Source organism: Morus notabilis, unplaced genomic scaffold (genome assembly GCF_000414095.1).
Source record: "Morus notabilis unplaced genomic scaffold, ASM41409v2 Scaffold1452, whole genome shotgun sequence".
Taxonomy (NCBI): domain Eukaryota; kingdom Viridiplantae; phylum Streptophyta; class Magnoliopsida; order Rosales; family Moraceae; genus Morus; species Morus notabilis.
The window spans coordinates 159,215-178,742 of NW_010360733.1; the positions used below are offsets into that span (position 1 = coordinate 159,215).

Here is a 19,528-nt window from a genome sequence, read left to right on the forward strand (position 1 = left end):
AATTTTATTCTTTCTTTCAGCCAATCCATTTTGTTGAGGAGTGAAAAGGGTTTACCTTTAGTGAATAATACCATGCTCTTCACAAAAGGCATCAAATTCATTTGAGAAATATTCACCACCTCTCTATCACTTCGAACAATTTTGATCTTCTTGTCTTTTTTGTTCTCAACTTCAGCCTTATAAATTTTAAATTTATCAAAGGCTTCATCTTTTGTTCTAAGTAAATACACATAAGTGTATCTAGAACAATCATCAATGAAAATGATAAAGTATCTCTTCCTCCTTTCGTTAAAATACCATTATACTCACAAATATGGGTATGAATCATATCCAATATTTGAGTATTTCGTTCGGCTCTAGGAAAAGGGTTTCTTAGTCATCCTTGCTTGTATGTAAATTTCACACTTATCATTTTTAACATCTTTCCAATTAATCAAACTATGTTTAGACATGTATTTCAAAGATCTAAAATTTAAGTGTGCTAAACGTGCATGCCAAACATCAAAAGAGTCACAATACAAAGAGAATTCATATCATCTTTATTATTAATGCTAAGTTTGTACATGCCATCACAAGAATATCCCTTTCCCACAAAGACTTCATTCTTAGATACAATACAATTATTGTGACGACTCGCGCCCTTACGGCACGGTCGCCACTCCTTATACTACTACTAATAGGCTAAGTTATAGTCTAATCCATTATGCATTTCTAGACTATAGTCTCTTTAAATTACGTTCATATTCGGCTAATTTTTTTTCTTTACTTTAACCCTCGGGTTCTGAACATGTTAAGTCATTATGCTAACAACATATCTTGCTATTACTTTAAGGATTCGGATATCAAACTAGTTCCTGAAAACTTGTCTTAACTTATTATAGTCCGTTGTTCTTTACTAAGACAATGGTTGTAATATCTTCTTCTTAGAACTGAACATACATACTAGTATTCTATATTACATTAATCTGCAGCGGAAATTGTTTTCTAAGCGAGCGTAGTAAAGACCACTCCCGTGTACCCATGACATTTCCGCCACCCTTGCCTCCGCCTGTCCATCAAGCAAACCACTATATGACTGGCTGCTTACCTTTGTTACCTGCACACGAGTAAACTGATGAGCTAACGCTCAGCAAGTATAAACATGCATACATCATAAACTAATAAAAATTACATTAAGAGTTATGATGCAAATATGCTCGTGTGAAACATGCTTTAAACTGCTTTCTATCTTTCTGTTCTTACTTCTATGGGCCTGGGCCCCTGCTTACTGTCTGGTCTAGTCGGAATCTCTACTCTTGAAGATTTTCCTCCCTTGCGGAGGCTGATGACCCGTCAGTCTTTTACTTTACTAGTCATTTCTTACTGTTTGGTCTAGTCAGAATCTCTACTCTGTGAGATTTCCCTCCCTCGCGGAGGCCGACGTCCCGTCAGTCTTTTTCTTTACTGAATGATATGCAACGTTTCTCTACGTGCACATGATAACATATAATGCATAATACTTCTTGCATACTTTAACTGTGCATAAGGGTAACCATATGTCGCCATTCTGCAATCTAGAGCACTAAGCCCTCCAAACACGTATAATCACATGTAATCACATAGACTTAGGAACATAAGTAAATTCATAGTTCTAAGTCTAACTACAGCTTACTCGAGTCCAGACAAACATAAATGTCTATACTTACTGTTAATCCGCTAGGATTCCCGCTTGCTGGAAGTTCTGTCTCGTTGCTTCAGCTCTCGTGCCAAAATCTATTTCATGGAAATAGGTATTAACCACCTATTCCAAACATCAAAATTTCTCATACTTGGATTCCTAAATCCAAATTTCAACTCATTTTTTAACTTAACCCCTATAGGCCGAATTCTAGCTCAAGAGGTAAATTACACCTATTCGTGTATCTCGGTTTCTGAATCATAATCTATTCACTTCTGAGCTTTAAAACTGTTACTCATTCTCGGGAGTCGAATTCTTAATTCAATGCTTACTAACTAGGTTTTAGAAATTTCGGCAGAGTTTCGCCTTCTTTTTTCTAGTTTCCCGAGTTTCCAATAACTCGTTCTACTTCTAATTTCAGTACCTCTAGTCCAGATTCATATTCCTGAACACAAATTCCAACATAAAATGAACAACAACACTTTTTCTCTATTTCTAGTGTATTTCGGATTTTTAGTGTTAATCCAAAAAAAATTTGTTCAATTGTTTCAATACTTACACATTAAACTCCTATCATAGTCCCCGACAAAACCTCGGTTTCGTTTGTCAGTTTTACAGATTCTTCCCGAGATGAGCTACTATTCATCAAAACGAAAAAGCATGCAGTTTCTCATGAAAAATCTCTCATAAAAAATCCGAAATCTTACCTTGAAAAGTTGAGATTCTCCGCTAGAATGCCTCGGGTTATGTTTTTACCGGAATGAACGGAAGAAATTTCGGTGAAAACGGATGATTCCTTGATTTTCCCTTGATTTTCTCTCTTTTCTCTTTCTTTTCCCTATCCTCTCGGCCACAGTTAGGAGAAGAAGCAAATGTGGCTTCTAATGTAATCCGTAGGCCAATATAAGGCTAATATGAATATTATATTAATATTTATAATAATATATTAATATCCCTTTCTAAATTAAATTAGAGAAATTACTTTAATTCTCATAATTTAATTTTACTAATTCTAATTAAGTTTAACACTTAATTTAAGTGGTTCCACGTTCCCCACATTTTTCTTGTCGAGACCAAACTTTCCATTTTTCAAAACGAGTTTCTTTCCGGTACCGATAATTTCACACCCGGTACAGGTTCTATACTACTCTTCTGGACTGCCGAGCACCCTGGGTCAAATTTCTCATAGTCAACCCATTTCTCTTGGGTATCTCAATAGTCAATTTCTTTTTTTGAAATTTTCATTTTAAACGATCCAGAATTGCCCAAAATGCGTACCCTCGCGGTACTCATTTTTTTAGCAATTTCCCGCTTTAACTGACTCGAAAAAATTCTGTTTCAGGAACTTTTGCTATTTTCCTTACTTCTAATATTTCTACTCTTTTTCTGACTAGTCATTTGGTCATTTACCAAATATTTTAGTTTTTCATAACTAAAATATACCCGTTAAAATTTTTAACTTTTAACCGATATTTCACTATTCACAACTCGTATTTACGAATTTTTTCTGTAAAAATATTCGTATTATAACTTTACATTTTTCGGGTGATTTTACCCTGTATATAAAGTTTCTACATAACATTTTCCTGATTACATCAATATTTCTACTACTTTCCGTTCCGGAAAGTATTACGGTCAAATACCAGACTGTCCGGATTAGACTTAAAATTTTTCCGGTCATTACAATTATGGCCATCAAGTACAATCTTAAGTCCATTCTTACACATTAGACTAGCAGATACAAGATTTTTCCTAATGTCAGGGACATAAAGAACATTGTTCAAAGTAAGCTTCTTTCCAGAATCAAAGTTGATCTCCACCACTCATCTCCTGGTAACCATCGCTGCATCATTATTCCCCATGAGAACCGTTTGTCCTTCCTTTTCCACTTTATATGATGAGAACAAATTCTTGTCATTACAAACCTGGATTGTGGCACCGGAATCAAGCCACCATTCGGAAGATTTAGTTACAGTCATGTTAGTTTCGGTAATCATGCCAATTTGCATTTCTGAGACCATAGCACAAATGTCTTCAGATTTCTCTTCAACAGTATTGGCCTTGTTGGTGTTAACTTCTTCCTTTTTCTTCTTGTATCTACAGTCATTTTGGCGATGGCCTTTCTTTCCACAAAAGAAACAATTTCCAGAAAATTTCTTTTGGCCATTACCAGTCTTTTTAAACTTCTTATCATTATTGATTTTGAAGTTCTTGGAAAACTTACTAGCTTCAGCAACATTAACCTTAGAGGAATCTATAATCTCGCCCTTAGGATCACGAGACTTAGTCTTTTCTTCAATCCTCAAGTGTTTTTGTAATTCCTCTAAAGTTATGTCATCTTTCCTATAAAGGAGTTTCTTTCTATAACCATTCAAACTTTGAGGCAATTTAGCAATAATTGCCCCCACTAAGAATAATTCAAAAATTTTAACTTTTAATTCACGAAGCTTAGTAACAATAACTTGCAATTCATGTATTTGATCTAGAACGGATTTGGTATCAACCATGACAAATTCAAGATATTTCAAGATGAGGAATTTGTCAGTACCTTCCTTCTCAATTATGTACTTGTATTTGATAGCATTCCAAATCTCTACTGGAGACTTCATCGAGTTGTATAGATTGTAGAGTCTATCGGAGAGAGTATTGAGAATATAAGCCCGGCACATGACTTCATCATCTTCACGCTTCTTCCTTGCTGCCTTCAAATCTTCGGAGTCATCCTCCTTCAGTTTCGGAAGAGGCTCCAACTTCAGATCAAGCACATAGGCAATCTTGAGCACGGTGAGAAGAAAGAACAACTTTCCTTTCCAGTGGGTGAAATTCGTACCCTAAATCTATCAATTTGGACATTCAGATTGAAGAAAAACGTCATGTTCTTTTCAACCTCCATTGCAGCAAGTTAAAACCTTAAAGATTGTTGAAAAATTTGAGTGTAAAAGGTGAAAAGAATGCAGAAAAAAAGAGAGGGTTTAAGGCGTATAAGAATACTTTCCTTTAAGGTTTTATTTGTCATTACTTCGCAAAGTTTGCTAATGAGTTTTAATGATAAATTACCCCTAAGATACAACAAACCCTTGAAAAAAATATCTAGCAATAATATTGAGTTCCATAACATAAATTATGTCTATAAATTTTCTGAAGAATTAATAAAGACAGAGGTGTCATTTCATGAATGAATGCATCCTCTTTAAACATTACAACCATTCACATAACGATACCTTTTCAATGTAAAGGTATCTTTTGCATGGATTAATACACATATTACAATAGTTATATCTATTACTAATTAGTGTTCAGATATGTATGAAAACATATCACCAATGAATGTAATAGTTCGAAACATTTTAGATCACATAAACTCATGAAAACATTATTTTCTACATAATTTATGTTGCAGCGGATGTTTTCCCGCTGCAGCCGTAAATGGACTCGAGATATGCAAACATTTCGGCTGCAGCCAAAATATTTCGGCTGCAACCGGTTTAGCCTAATCAAAGCAGATTGTCTACTGTAACTTTTTGAAGTCCCTTTAACACGAGTTTTCATATTTTAATACTCAAATAACTTATGATCTTGATCAAGACATATTACAATCTCTCTAACATCAAGTTCATTCTGGTTGTATTTGTAGCTCCAATGATTTTTCAATTAAGCCATAAAAATCTCTTTACAATATGAAGGTGAGAGAAAAGAGCAAAAGAAAAAAGTCAATCGAGCTTTGGGCCGCCTCAGGGCACATTGCCAAACTCCCAGCCTTGAAATTTCAGTCTCTAGCTCGTCTCATCATGAGTTTCTCAATGGACGTGGCGGTGCATTGTGGGGGCTCCATTTGGTCGGATTTATTTTGATTTGGTGGTAGGGGCCATGCGTTCAAGCTGCGTATTCTGGCGCGTCCCTCCTCCTGTGGTTTAGCGCCGTCAAGGTTTTGTTCCGCTCCTTTAGGCTTCGTTCGGCGATGGTGGGGTTGGATTCTGGCCGTGGTGATGAAGCTATGTGAGGGCCAAACGCCGTTATTTGTCAGTTATCTTTCCACTTCGCCGTCCGTCCTTCGTCATCCATCCTTTGAAGCTTCTTGATGATTCCTTCACTTCTTCTGATGCTTTTTTATGGAGACAATTGGAGGTGTTCCTTTGTTTTTAAGTAAAGTTTGGTTGGCCATAATAGTGGGTTTTATCCTACTTTGTTTGTTTAGTTTTTCAGTATTAGTTATTGCTTTCAGTTTGCTAGATTTGGGTCCTAATGGTGTTTTGTGTGGCCTTAATGCTATGGGTCTCTTGATTTCGGTCGATTGAATTTATCCATCAATTGTAGAGGACTTGTCAAAAAGCTATATGTGTGCTCGATCTTAGTTGTCCTTTAATGAGTGTCCATTTGTGGAACTCATAATACGTTTCTTGCTCTGTAGCGTTTCATTCGAATTTACTAGTGGATCTGGTTGTTTATCCAGGTCGTAGTTTTCCTGTAATTTGTGGCTATTATAGTCAAAATTGGTGTTTATCTCTCTTTAACTTGGAATATAATATCTCATTTTCAAAAACAAAAATCAAATGACCGTTAGATTTGAAATATAAAGATATTCTTTATTTAAAATTGTATTTTTGTCATACCCTGAAGCCGGAGTCGGTGACGTGGAGGCTCGATTAGGGGTTAAACGCGATTAAGAATAAAATATTTAGGAAATTCCCATACGAGCCCCACTATTTTACTGAAAATAAATTACAAGAACATCTCAAGAGGCTAAAGCTCCCGCCTCTAACATTGTTCAGGGCTACACCCACAGGATCTTCAGTATTGTACACACATGACACGTGTAAATAACATTATAGACATCAACCACAGTCTAGAAATCCAAATATCAGAGTTTACAGAATTTACAAATTCTTACATTCGTACACTAGGAGGATAAACACAATCCTTTCTTAATCGGGTGGTAGCAACTCAGCTACTCCGCACTGCTCCTAGAGTCGCCTGGGAGGGGTTTAACATTTATAAATAATAAAACGTAAGCGAAATGCCCAGTAGGATATATTTTGAAATAACTTTGTAAATAAGTAAATAAATGAGTAAACAAGTAAATAAATAGATAAGTAAATGAATAAATATAGACATTCAGTTCCAACACAATAGCCGAAACCTCACATCCTTTTTCTCAAAGGAAATATAACTGAAAATCTTTGTATTACAGGCATCAGCAAGTAATTTATACTATGATAAATTACTTACACAACCACGTGCACAAGCCTAATCACCCCCGGGCCAAGTTTCGGGTTCTGCCCCTAAGGATGCACTCTTCACATCCTATCTAGGCCATCAGCCGGTTTACCGATTCGCAAGATCTCTTATAATCCCAATAGCTAAGAAATCATTCATTAAACTTTATGAAACAGCTCATTATAATCCCAATAGCTAAAGTCAAGCTCTGGTTTTCAAATGCTTTTCTTTCGCAAACATGCCCCTTTCTTTAAAACATTTTTCTAGGCTAAAATTCTTTTGAAAACAGGCTTACAAAGGAAAGGGTAAGAAACCCTACCTCTCAAGTACCAAACCTGGCTAGCGTTACACTATTCTGGCTTTCGCTTCTAAAAAGCCCCTCAATCCGAGTCATTAGCTAGCACTGATACAAAACAACACTTTAGGATTCAATTCTCATTCCTAAAGCAGTTCAATCTCAATTATACCCCTTTGATTTCCTATTAGTGTGCCATAATTCATTTACCGGTTTTATAAACCATTTCATGTTTCAAATCATCATTCCAAGGGTTTTTAATCTCAAACATGGATTAAAGATGCTAATCCATTTACTTTAGGTCCCCAAATGAAGCTAATTTAGATTCTCCTCAAAAACCGAGGTCAAAACAAAGTTTTTCAACAAAACAGGGTCAAACCCCATGTACACCGGTCGACCGGTGACAGCGCAGTGTAACACCACCGGTCGACCGGTGGTGTGCAATTCGGTCGACCGCATAGGTCGACCGGCATAACAAATGCAGTCTGGTTAACTGCATAGGTCAACCGGTCTGGTCGACAGCACATGTCGACCTGTGAAGAACATTAAGGTGAGGAAAACCCGCGGAATTAGCCCAAAACCTACAATTTCGGTTCCAAATCAAAATATCTCAAAGGAAAACCACTAGATCCGGGTTCTAAGTACTAAATCAAGTCCAAAGAACCCAAGATCTCCAATGTCTACCATGGTTTTACTCAAAATCCATTCCGAACCAAAAGTAAGTTTTTAAATTCAAAAAACTTGAGATTCAAGTGAGGTTTTTCAAAAATCTTACCTCGAATCCTTCTCTTTACATTGGAAACTTCTTGAAATTTTCCTTTGGTTCGAAATCCGGTTGATTTTGAAGCAAAAACGGGAGAGAGAGAGTGAGAACGAGAGTGAGAGTGAGAGAGTGAGAGAGAGAGTTGCACGGGCAAGGAAGGAAATGAAGGAAAGGAAAAGGAAAGAAAAAAAAAAGAAATGACAAGTGTCCGATATTTAAAATGACAGTCCAGAAATGTGTCCATACACACTTCTGGGTAAAAAATGTAAATACTGGGAATACCTTGGAATTATTCAACTTTACACGTCAGAAACATTTATTAATCAATAATCAATTAATTACACTAGATTAGGCATACTAATAAATCTTAATTTCCTTAATTTATCTCGTTTAATTCTTCGGGGTGTTACAATTTTTTTATAATGTTTTTATTTTTCATATTCTATCACAAAATTCTTCGTAAAAAAACTCATACAGTAGAAGTGCATTGCAGTTGAGAAGCACTAAATGAAATGTAAATAATTTCGTATATCCTACAAAGATTCGTGGAGTGTGTCATTGAGTAAGATAAAGTATATGTGTATATATACATATATGGTATATAACTAGTGGATCTGGTTGTTTATCCAAGTCGTAGTTTTCCTGTAATTTGTGGCTATTAGAGTTAGAATTGGTGTTTATATCTCTTTAATTTGGAATATAATATCTAATTTTCAAAACAAAAAAAAATCAAATGACCGTTAGATTCAAAACATATTAAAGTATAAAAACTATTGTTGGCCTACCTCCTAATAGCTTAAGCTTTTGGGATGAATTGGTAAACTAACATAGTATCAGAGCGGAAGGTCCTGAGTTTAAGCCTCCGTAATTGCACTCTTTATCCCCATTTAAAATTATCATCACATGTTGGGTCTTTAATATATTTCAGGCTTAAATATTCACGTGTTGGGCTTTCCAATTAATTTACTCACACGACTGCCCATTATTCACAACACACGTGAGGTGGAGTGTTAAAGTATAAAAACTATTGTTGACCCACCTCCTAATAGCTTAAGCTTTTAGAATGAATTGGTAAACTAACAAAACATAAAGATACTATTAACTTAAAATGTATTTTTTTATAATGTTTTTATTTTTCATATTCTATCACAAAATTCTTGGTGAAAAAACTCATACGGTAGAAGTGCATTGCAGTTGAGAAGCACTGAATGAAATGTAAATAATTTCGTATATCCTACAAAGATTTGTGGAGTGTCATTGAGTAAGATAAAATATATGTGTATATATACATAGATGGTATATTATATTGTTGGAACCCGTTTATTGAGTTGGTAAAATTTACTTTGATATTGAATAAGAAGTCTTGAATAAAATTATGTACAGGGGTTTATGGTGAATTGGAGGATTGATCACCTTTTAATTAAATCTAATGATCTGTCTTCATTAAGATTAGAGAAGATTTATGAGTAGAAGAGATAGCTTTTTTTTTTTTTTTTTTTTGTAGTTGCGTAGAAGAGACAATTACCTTAAGCAATCATTTTTCTCCTTCTCATATGAATACCTTAATTAGTTTTCTATTTAATTAATTTTTAGATATATTTTATATTTAAAAGAAAAACACTACTAAAACAATTATGCTCAAATATGTACATACGTAAACATTTTTTTTTTCCATATATACACCTTATTTAGTTTTCTATTTGATTTCTTCATCTCAAAATATTTCTTTTAGCATGTCCGATTTTATTTGTGAACATATAACATTCGACAGAAACATAAATTGTGATTGAAGCATACATTTTGATACATCTATTTTTTTAAATCTAATTTTTTAAATGCACTTCATCTTTTATTATACATCTATTTAATTATTTTTTAATCTCTTCTACTATTGTGTGTTTAGAATCAAAATGAGTTTTTAATAGACTGCTCAGGTGACTGACGCAGTCTCCAAAAACTAGTATTAATAAATACTAGAAAACCTTTATGCACTTTTTTCATGAGAGTTTTTGATATTTTGAAATGTATCATAATTCTTTTATGAATTAGTGTTTTGGAAAATCGATAGCATTTGAAAGTCGCCAAAGATCAATCATACGAGACTAAAAAAAAAATCAATTATATATGTACGAAAATAATGTAAATAATTAAATATCAATGCAATATAATGTCCTTACTTTCTTATCACATGTCTTGCTTGATAATTACGTTATTCTTTAAAACATTAATTATATTTGTACACTTTTCTTTCTTTCTACACATTTATTATTTTTTTCATTGACGTGTTTTTTATTTTTATTTTTTTTATTGATGAGTTGCACAATGAGAGGCTACTCCTAGCTGGTGAATATGGTTTTTTTTTACCCCGGATCCCTGAAATTCGAGGCCATATATTTCAACAAGACATTAGGCATATATTTGGACTGCGATATTACTATATTATATGTCGTACTATATTATTATCCTAATTCGTAGCTGTTTATAGTAGGACATGTTAAACGACGTTAATTTCACACATATATACATATATTGCATAATCTAACAACAAACCACTGTAAATCATGGAATCCTAAGTAAAAAATTTTAATTGTTTCTTTTAAATTAAGGTTCACTTTCTACAAGTCTCTATAATAAGAAAAATGATATTTAACCTCATCAGGATAAAACCTCATTACTCACAAAGTAGTGGATCCCACTTAAGTTAGGTCTAATCTATTTACAGACGACTCATTTTATGTGAGTAGCGAGATTTTAACCCGTCGAGATAAATTGTGGTGGTCCTATAATAATAGTGATGCCAAGTGGGTGATATAGATTGGATAGGGCCATACAATATTCAAAATTGCAACACCAAAAGAGAAGCCAACTTTCCACGTTGATGTGGATGGCCATTCCTTTTTCTGTTGAGCATTTCCTTCAGTCTTTTGATTCTCCAATTCTATAACATTTGGTTCATTAAAGAAGTAATTGGAACTCTTTGTTTTCTTTTGTTAAAAGAAAGAAGTTGTTACTTGGTACCCCACTAAAAAATAATAATAATATGTATTCGCCATTTGTCACCAAACGCTCCATGTAATAAGTAACATGCTATATACAGAAATTTCCAAGGTACGCATGAAAAAAATACCCTATTGATTCCACATACGTTTTAACCGTTTAATTTCTCTGTGTTAAATTATTACACTTCTAAAAATTTGATGTTATATATATAATTTTAATATGATAAAACATTTCATAACCATTTCTATTATTTTTTTCATACCCGTGGTCAAAGAAAATGAAAGCTTTGAAATTTTGGATATATAACTTGGTCATAGAGTCAGGTTTCACGTTTTGTTTAAGGATGATCACGAAAAGAACAAAAATTAATCAAGTCTAATACGGTAGGCTAGTTGCACATTTAAGTACTATTTTGTGATAGATTTGTGTTAAGCCATTATGTCACATTCATTTCAGTACTTTCATCCTAATTTTCTGATATTTCAGCAAGAGATAATAAAAAGAGGTAATTAGAGAATGGAATACGTATTCCCAACGAAAGAAAAAAGAGGAGAAAAATAGGAGGATTTTTTTAACTTTCTATTATTCGTTAGAATTACAACATGACAAAAAACATTACACCCTGTTTGTTTTGTTTGTTTCTTTTTCAGAGCGTTGCATCATATCACCTTTTTTTTTTCCTGGTAGAAGTTGCATCATATCACCTACGCTCAATAATTTGGTACTTTCGGTAATGCGTGCCTTTTTTGTGCATGGCTACATTATCGGTTGGCTAAAATATTGCATGATTTCTTTTTGCTATAGCATGCACAATAGAGTTTCTCAGAGGTGATTTTTTAAAAAAAAAAAAAAAAAGAAGACTTCAGTACACATTAGATACACACACATATATATATATACAGTGTACATATATGTATTACACAAACTAACAAACACACACATATATAAGTCGGAATGTCGTTTCATTTATTATATATCTATGAGTGATTTGTTAGTAATATCTGCTGAATTGTTTTTTGGTTTTAATTTCTAATTATAAGCTCTTTCACGAGTCTCTTATTTTTTTTTTTGTTCACCTTAAATATGTATATCTTATTATATTAAATTACATTTACATATTAATAATTAACACAAAAGACAAAAGGAGAATAGGATTCGTGACCTTTCCAAAAAGAAGCTAGATATGCCCTTTGTTACACTTGGAGAGGAAAAAAATAAAAAGTAAGAGTAAGAGAGAGAAAAAAACCACAGCATATATGTTTTGGAAAATCAACTTATCGAACACATTTTTGGATTCAGAAACCTGTAAGCAGTACTAACCTTACAAACTACTGTAATTTTTGAATCATGAATGTTTGGCGAAAAAAGGATTCCAAAAGCTTACAAAAGAAAGGAAACAAAAACCACTTGAAAGATCTGACTTCTAAATTTAACGGGAATTTTGATCATTAATACTTGGGAAGCAATCCATTTCTTCTTTCAGCAAGTAATGAATCTAGAAGCAAAGCTACGTGGCCTTCAGATGCCACGTGGGACCACATGTTGCAATACTAGTGGATCACAGTATGAAACGTGTCCTTTTTTTAATCTGACACGTATCCACGTTGAAAAGCAACATAGATGACTAAATGCTTCTAGATTTTCCCAAGTATAGCTTACGTGGGCTTTTTGTTGTACAATTTGTCTATGGCCGTCTAGTTTAACGAAAGATTATAGAGTGAATGCGTTCTAGTGATGTTTTATTAATCATCACTTTCCTGCTGGTTGTCTTCTCTTTGGTCAAAAGAAATCTATAATTTATAATCTCTAATCTACAATCTATAATTTATAATCTCTAATCTGTAATCTATAACTACATTACAAATGGGAGTTCTCTTTATGCACTATTTAAAATTTTCATCAAATTATTTTGTCTTTTTCTCTTTCTTTCTTTTTTTTAAAAATTCTTATTATCTTTCTCATTGTTTTTTTCTTCTTCTATTTTTCCTAAAATCATGTATCTTCAAAAACGTATTATCAAAATATTTTATTCTAATTTATCTTGTTAAAATAAAAATAAAAAAACGATGTGCACTTTCAACGCTTCGTCCTCCAATCTTTCATTCATTTTCTTTTTTTTTTATCCTTTATTATTTTTATTGTTTTGTGTTTCTTTTTCTTTCCCCTATCTTTTCTTTTCTTATTTTTTTAAATATTTAATTTAATTTTTTCCCTCTTTTTTCTCCCTTTGTCAAAATTCTGTCTACAATTTAAATTTATGGTGTAATTATTTAAAATATTCTTTTTCATGCTTTTGCTCCAATTAAAATAACTTATACGTCCCTATTTTTTTTCTCTTTTTGTCAAAGATATTTCTATAATTTAATCTTTTATAACTTTCTTAAATATTTTCTTTCTCACTTTCTCCTATTAAAATATGTTTTTTTCCAGATACATTCCTACTATTTTTTTTTCCATATAATTCTTATTGTATAGAAAGTATTTTTTATAATTTTCTTTTTCTTAATGGACCCAATCAACAGTTATTTTTCTCCAATGTATCCTCTTTGAAAAGACTTTTCTTGGCGTCATTTCAGCTTCACTAGTATATCATGTTGAGATAATTTTGAATTATTATTGTTTTGCTCTTTTTTCTCTATTTCTTTACTCTTATAAAAGTAATATAAAAAGTAATTTATATTATATCATATGTGTTTCTACTTAGTTTTTTATTTCTTTTTCTTTTTACCAAAACTTCTTTTATAGTTTTAATTCCTTTTTAATGTATTTCTTTTAAATTTTTCCCTTGATTGTTGAAATATTTTTTTAAACTGTGTCCATACTTATTTTTTTTTATATATAATCTTTATTATTCTAAAAGTGGTCCATTTTAATATATTAGTGTTAATTGCATATTAACAACTAATTAAAATGTCTATTGTTAAATAAATTAGAAAATTGATTAATAACAAGATACTCAAAGCTAAACACGCGTATAGAACTTACAACATTACTCTACACACATGACACTCAACTGGTACAGAAAAAGAGAAGAGATGCATTTATGGTGGAGAAGATTATTTTACTCCACCAATAGGAATTATCTTTTAATCGTAAATTAATTTTTGTCTAATTTGTACAATAGAAGATGTTTTATGTGTCATGTGATGTAAATTTTTAATCCAGATATGCATAGATCTAACCCATTAAAAAAGCAATCCAATAGTTAAAAAGAACACCTCTTAGTTTCTACCGATCGAGTAAAATAATTTTCTCCGCCATAAAGATTTTCAATAAAAAAAAACTAAGTGCCCTTTTAGAAAATGGGTTTAAACCAGATGGTTTAAACGATAATTAAAATTTTGTAAGAGAATCTATTAACGAAAACTTTGTAGATTTAAATTTTTTATAAGAAAAAACATTATAAGAGACCTAAAAGCATGGTTAGAACCCATTTTTCAAACAACCGCTAAATGTGTCTAAAACACAAGAAAAGTTGTAAACAAAAGTTCTTTCTAATCCAAACTTCAAAGTTCAAACAAAAAGTTGAGACCAGGTGCCTGTTGGCGTCTGTATGACAATTGGATGGGTGCTACTAGAGATGTCAAACGTGTCGTGCCGGGCCAGCACGGCACGTCCAACCCCAGGCCCGTGGCGGGCCTGGGCCGGGCCTGGCACTGCCCTAGACAGTGCAGGGCCGTGCCTGGGCTGGGCCTGAGGAGAAAAACTCAGGCCCGGTCCAAGCCTGCAGCCCTAGTCCATAAGGGCCAGGGCCGGGCCTAGGCCTAGGCCTTCACGGGCCGGCCCTGGCTCTTGTAAATTTTTTTTTTAAAAATTAATTAAGAAAAAGAAAATATATCATATGCCCCCAAAAGATGTGATTTGATTGAATTGAGATAATACGAATAAGTACACATAAATGACCGCCTAGTTAAAAATCTTGCTAAGTAAAACTCGTGGGGAGATCGGGACAAAACGTTAGCGAAGGAAAAAAGAGTGCAGTAGGAATAGTAAATTATAAACCTAAGTGCTTCCAAAAGATTATGTTATTTCTAAGTTAGAAAATAGTCTTGCATTGAATCATCCGTGTATTGTTGTTTTCGTCTTCTGGCATCTTCCGAGTCTTTAACGCACATTAGCCCCTCCAAGATATCTGGATGCATTCCGCTTCTCTTCTCGTCAAGAATTCGGTTGCTCACACTTAATGCTTGCTCCGATACTACCGTTGACACTGGAGTTGTCATACTGTCGCGAGCTGTTACGGACAGTGTTGGAAAACGATCGGTCTTGCTCTTCCACCACTGTAATATGTCTATTTTGTCGTCATTAATTACAAAATTTACTTCAAAACATTTTACTAGTTCGGTAGACGCTTGTGTTGATGACGATCCTGCCATTTTCTCTTTCTTCTTCAAGAAACTCCACGATGATCCTTTAGGCCCCGAACTGCTAGTTGACGTCGAAGTTTCATGTTCTTTTTTACCTATGTTGTATTTTGCTTCATACAAACTAAATACCTTCTCTAACATTTTCTTAGTGTCAGTAATAGTTAGTTGCATATCAATTCCTAAATTTTCTGCTGTAGCAATCAGGAAAGATTCAGTCTCATCTACTCCGCACCTAGGATCTAAAATGGTTGCTAATGCCAATAACATAGGACAACCTGACCAATAATTTTTAAATTTAGTTTTCATTAGCTTAACTATGTCTCCAAAAGGTATTGTATCCCTATAATAAGAAAATATTTCTGAAATATTAAATAGTTGATATAGTCTAAATGTGCAGTAGGATTATAAACTCTAGAAAGTAATTCAGTAGTATTGTATAAAACTTCTAGAAATTTAAAAAAAATACTCACCAATCTGCCAATCTGTATCAAAAATTAAAAGTTAATCGTTCTTATTGTTTACATACATTGTGATGAACTCTGAATACGAGAGTGTAACCTTCAACATTAAATAGGTGGAATTCCACATATGCCGCACATTAGTTGGGAACTTTCTTGGGCGCATCTGACTATTCTTGCAATATTGTTTGAATTCTTGGAGCCGAGCTCCAGGACTAGATATGAAGGATAAAGATTCTCTAATATTTATTAGATTAGCTAAAATATGTTCAATTCCTGCATGAACTACTAAATTGATTATGTGACACGCACAGCGTTAATGAAATTCTCCCCCAACGCTGGTTTCAAACTACGTTTAAACATGTTAATTGCAGCTGTGTTAGCTAACGTATTATCAAAAGTAATAGTTAAAACTTTATCTTCTATCCTATAAAACTAAAAAATTTCCATTATTGTACTAAAAATAGCCGATGCATTATGAGGATATGGACATAAACGAAAACCTATTATTCTTTTTTATAAAACCCATTTGTCATCAACATAATGCGCCATGATATATAAATATCCAGTTTTATTGCACCCCTCCCATAAGTCAGAAGTACAAGATACAGTAGCATTAAAAGTCCTAAAATTATCAACAAGAGATTGTCTCATTGCATAAAACACTTTCATGCAATCAGAACGAGTTGTGTTTCTACTTACCCGTTTAAATTTTGTGCAGAAGGCCGTTTGTATGAATTCTTTGAATGACGCATCATCTGCAAAAGAAAAAGGCAATTCGGCACTAGCTAGAAATTTAGCTAGTGCCTCACAAGCACGTTGTGCATCGTATATAAAATTTTGCAACCCCTGTGATGTGAGTGCTATTGTTTGTTGGCGGGAGTCGACACTCCCACCTTGGTGCAATGGTAGACATATTTTACAATGTCTATCCAGATAACTAGTACCCCCACCATTTTTATTAGAAAAGTAATTTTTTACAATACTTACATACCGCACGAATTTCTATTTCACCTGTTTTTGGATTTGGTCGGGGCTCCTCTGTGAATTGCTGTCATGCAGGAGAAGTTCGTGGTCTTTTTACCCTGGTGTGTTCTCCAACTTCCTCATTGTGCATTGAAGCATTATCTACATGAGCATTTTCTGGTTCAGTGGGGGTAGGGTTGGGAGGCATTATTTCATCCTCAAAAAATGGCTCATCACCAAGCTCAGGAAGAGCAGTGAAATTAGGGAAGTTTGATGCGGCCATTTTCTGAAAATTGATTGAACTTAAACTCTGTAAATGAAAGAGCAAGAAAATGAGTGATCGCGGAAAAAAATTTAGAATCAAAATCAAATGGACAAGATGAGAGATAGAATGAGAGTGAGATGAGAAGTTGAGAGTGAATTGTTGTGTGAGATTTACGGTGGAATTAATAGGTATTTATAGGGGAGTTTTGGGGGGCTTTTCGAATTGTGACCGTTGGGCCCTTCGCAAACCCAACGGTCGGCCCGTGACGGGCTTAACGGGAGGCCCATCACGGGCCTAAAGGGAGGCCCGTCACGGGCCGACCATTAGGCTTGCAAAGGGCCCAACGATCACAATCCGAACGGGCTTTAGGATGTTTCACGGGCCATTTTGCGGGCTTGGGCCTGGCCGAACAAGGGCCGAATCCGAGCTTGGGCTGAACTGGGTTTGGGCTGGGCCGCGGGCCTTCACAGACTAGCGCCGGGCTTGGGCCGCGGGCTGAGAAGCTGAGACCCAGCCCTAACCCAGCAAACGTGCCAAGCCGGCACGCCTTGTAACAGTACCGTACCGGGCTGTGCCGAATCCGACACTGTTATGGGCTGGGCTATGCCGTCCATGAATGACCCGGCCCATTGACAACTCTAGGTGCTACTGCTCAACTGATCAATTTTTGTAATCTTCTACTGGCTTTCCTGGAAACATGGCTTATTTAAGAACCCCTATTTTGCATTTGACAAGGGGGTTTTTAGGCTAGACCTAAAGCATAAGTATTATGACATTACTGATTCATAAATTTTTTGTTTGCGGGTCACTCTGTAAATAATGACTTTTGACTGTTTTAGTGGCTAACTTTAAAATTGAGAAAATTTTCTGAAATTAGAATGGACGAATCACTATCTTTTTTTGTTTTTTGGATCTAGAATCACTATAAGGCATATAAAATGAAAATTTTCCATAAACAGTTACATCAAAAATAAAATAGAAAATATTTTTCACTTAACATAACTATTTCTTTACATTTTTGAGTTATCACATAATATGTACGCGATTATCTTTTTAAAATATAAAAAATCCACTATAATTTTATGGTCAAGGGCCAACCTTCCTAGAAAACATAAGCTCATGTAGGAATTTGTTAAAAATAAAAAAAAAAAAAGAGTCCAATGGCTAAAGAAATAAAATGTGACAACACGTATAATTCAAAAATTAACTGTGTTAACAACTCAAAGAGTACCAAAATTTATATGTAAAATTCCCTTGAACGTCATTTGGATGTGTTCATGATTATTAGACGGATTTTTTAAGTTATATTCCAACAATTTTTCGCGGGGTGTATTAAATTAAGATACATAATTGAGAGAAGCATCTATGAAATTAATTTAAATTATAATTGTAGACATGTAATTACATTGGTCAAATCCAGAGTGTTGGTCGTCAATATTATTGTTATTATTATTTGGGTATAATGTTAAGAATTCAAGATTAACACCACCAAAAATCTTTCTTTAATTAACAAACTTTGTGTCGGGTGAAAAGAAAAAATAAGAGAAAATCATATAATTTACTTTTAAGAGTGTATGAATCTAAATTTTTATTCTTAATTTTAAATTAATATTTTTTTATAATATAATTATTTAACTAAAAAAATTATTTAAGTAAGAAGTAAAAATTCTAACTAGACTATTTGTCTTTTTTCTCTAAAAACCAACCATGATATGAATGGGCCACATTAGATTGATCTTGGATTGGCCCACATACAGTGTGTAACCCAAACTACCTGGCCCAAAGTGTTATTTCTTCCAGAGCTGGATGGCATAATCGGTAATTAGAATGCCATTGTTCTTCCCTGTTAAACCCTACCTAGGGGCTCCGCAGTCTCATCTCTTCTATAAATCCCAACTCCTCGTCGCCTCTCTCTTCTCTCTCTCTTGACTCTCAGTTCCTTCTATATCTGTTTGGTTTGGTTCTCGTCTCGAAGAATGTCTTGTTAGTCTATTCATTCGCGGGTAACATTTTGGAATATTAAATTCTATTTTATTTTATTAAAAAAAATTCTATCTTATTTTCTTATTGCATTTTAAGCCATGAATTTCTGTTCGTGTTAAATTATTTTTCTTTTTGCTTGCAATGATGATAAATGTGAATCCCAGCTCATTATGAGACCTTTTGTAGGTCTGGGAGTAGAATCCAATCCACATATTATTCTGAGCCCATTTCAAAATTTTTTTTCTCATAATATCTTCTTTTTGGCTATTTTCGATTCTCTTTTTTTTTTTTTTGGTGGTTTTGCTCCCTCTTTTTCTTTTTCTTTTTTTCTAAGTAATCATGAGGTAAATTCTTGTTTTACTATTGGATGTGTTGCAAATATTTCAGATGATTTTGACATTTTTCTTCAGAAAAGAAAAAAAAATTGGAAATTTTCCCTATGATGCTTAATTTGATAAGAAACCATGCTAATGCTGATCAATAAGTGATTGATCTTGCTATTCTTTTCCTGAGGGATTTTTTAATTTCTTGTTTTTTTTTTGTCATTTATTTTCATTGTC

The 19,528-nt window shown here is 33.7% G+C and overlaps 1 long non-coding RNA gene and 2 other non-coding genes across 3 annotated transcripts; 2 read left to right on the plus strand and 1 right to left on the minus strand.

Annotated features, from left to right (window-relative positions):
• Positions 1–860: 860 nt before the first annotated feature.
• Positions 861–2,419, minus strand: LOC112091423. Its single transcript, XR_002902132.1, has 3 exons — positions 2,365–2,419; positions 1,686–1,752; positions 861–1,096 (listed from the first exon to the last, which is right to left on the minus strand). It is a non-coding gene; the product is annotated as an uncharacterized LOC112091423 (long non-coding RNA).
• A 16,683-nt stretch (positions 2,420–19,102) lies between these two features.
• On the plus strand, positions 19,103–19,198 carry LOC112091425. The gene has a single exon (XR_002902134.1). It is a non-coding gene; the product is annotated as a small nucleolar RNA snoR69Y (small nucleolar RNA).
• Positions 19,199–19,400: 202 nt separating this feature from the next.
• On the plus strand, positions 19,401–19,487 carry LOC112091426. The gene has a single exon (XR_002902135.1). It is a non-coding gene; the product is annotated as a small nucleolar RNA snoR53Y (small nucleolar RNA).
• Positions 19,488–19,528: the final 41 nt, after the last annotated feature.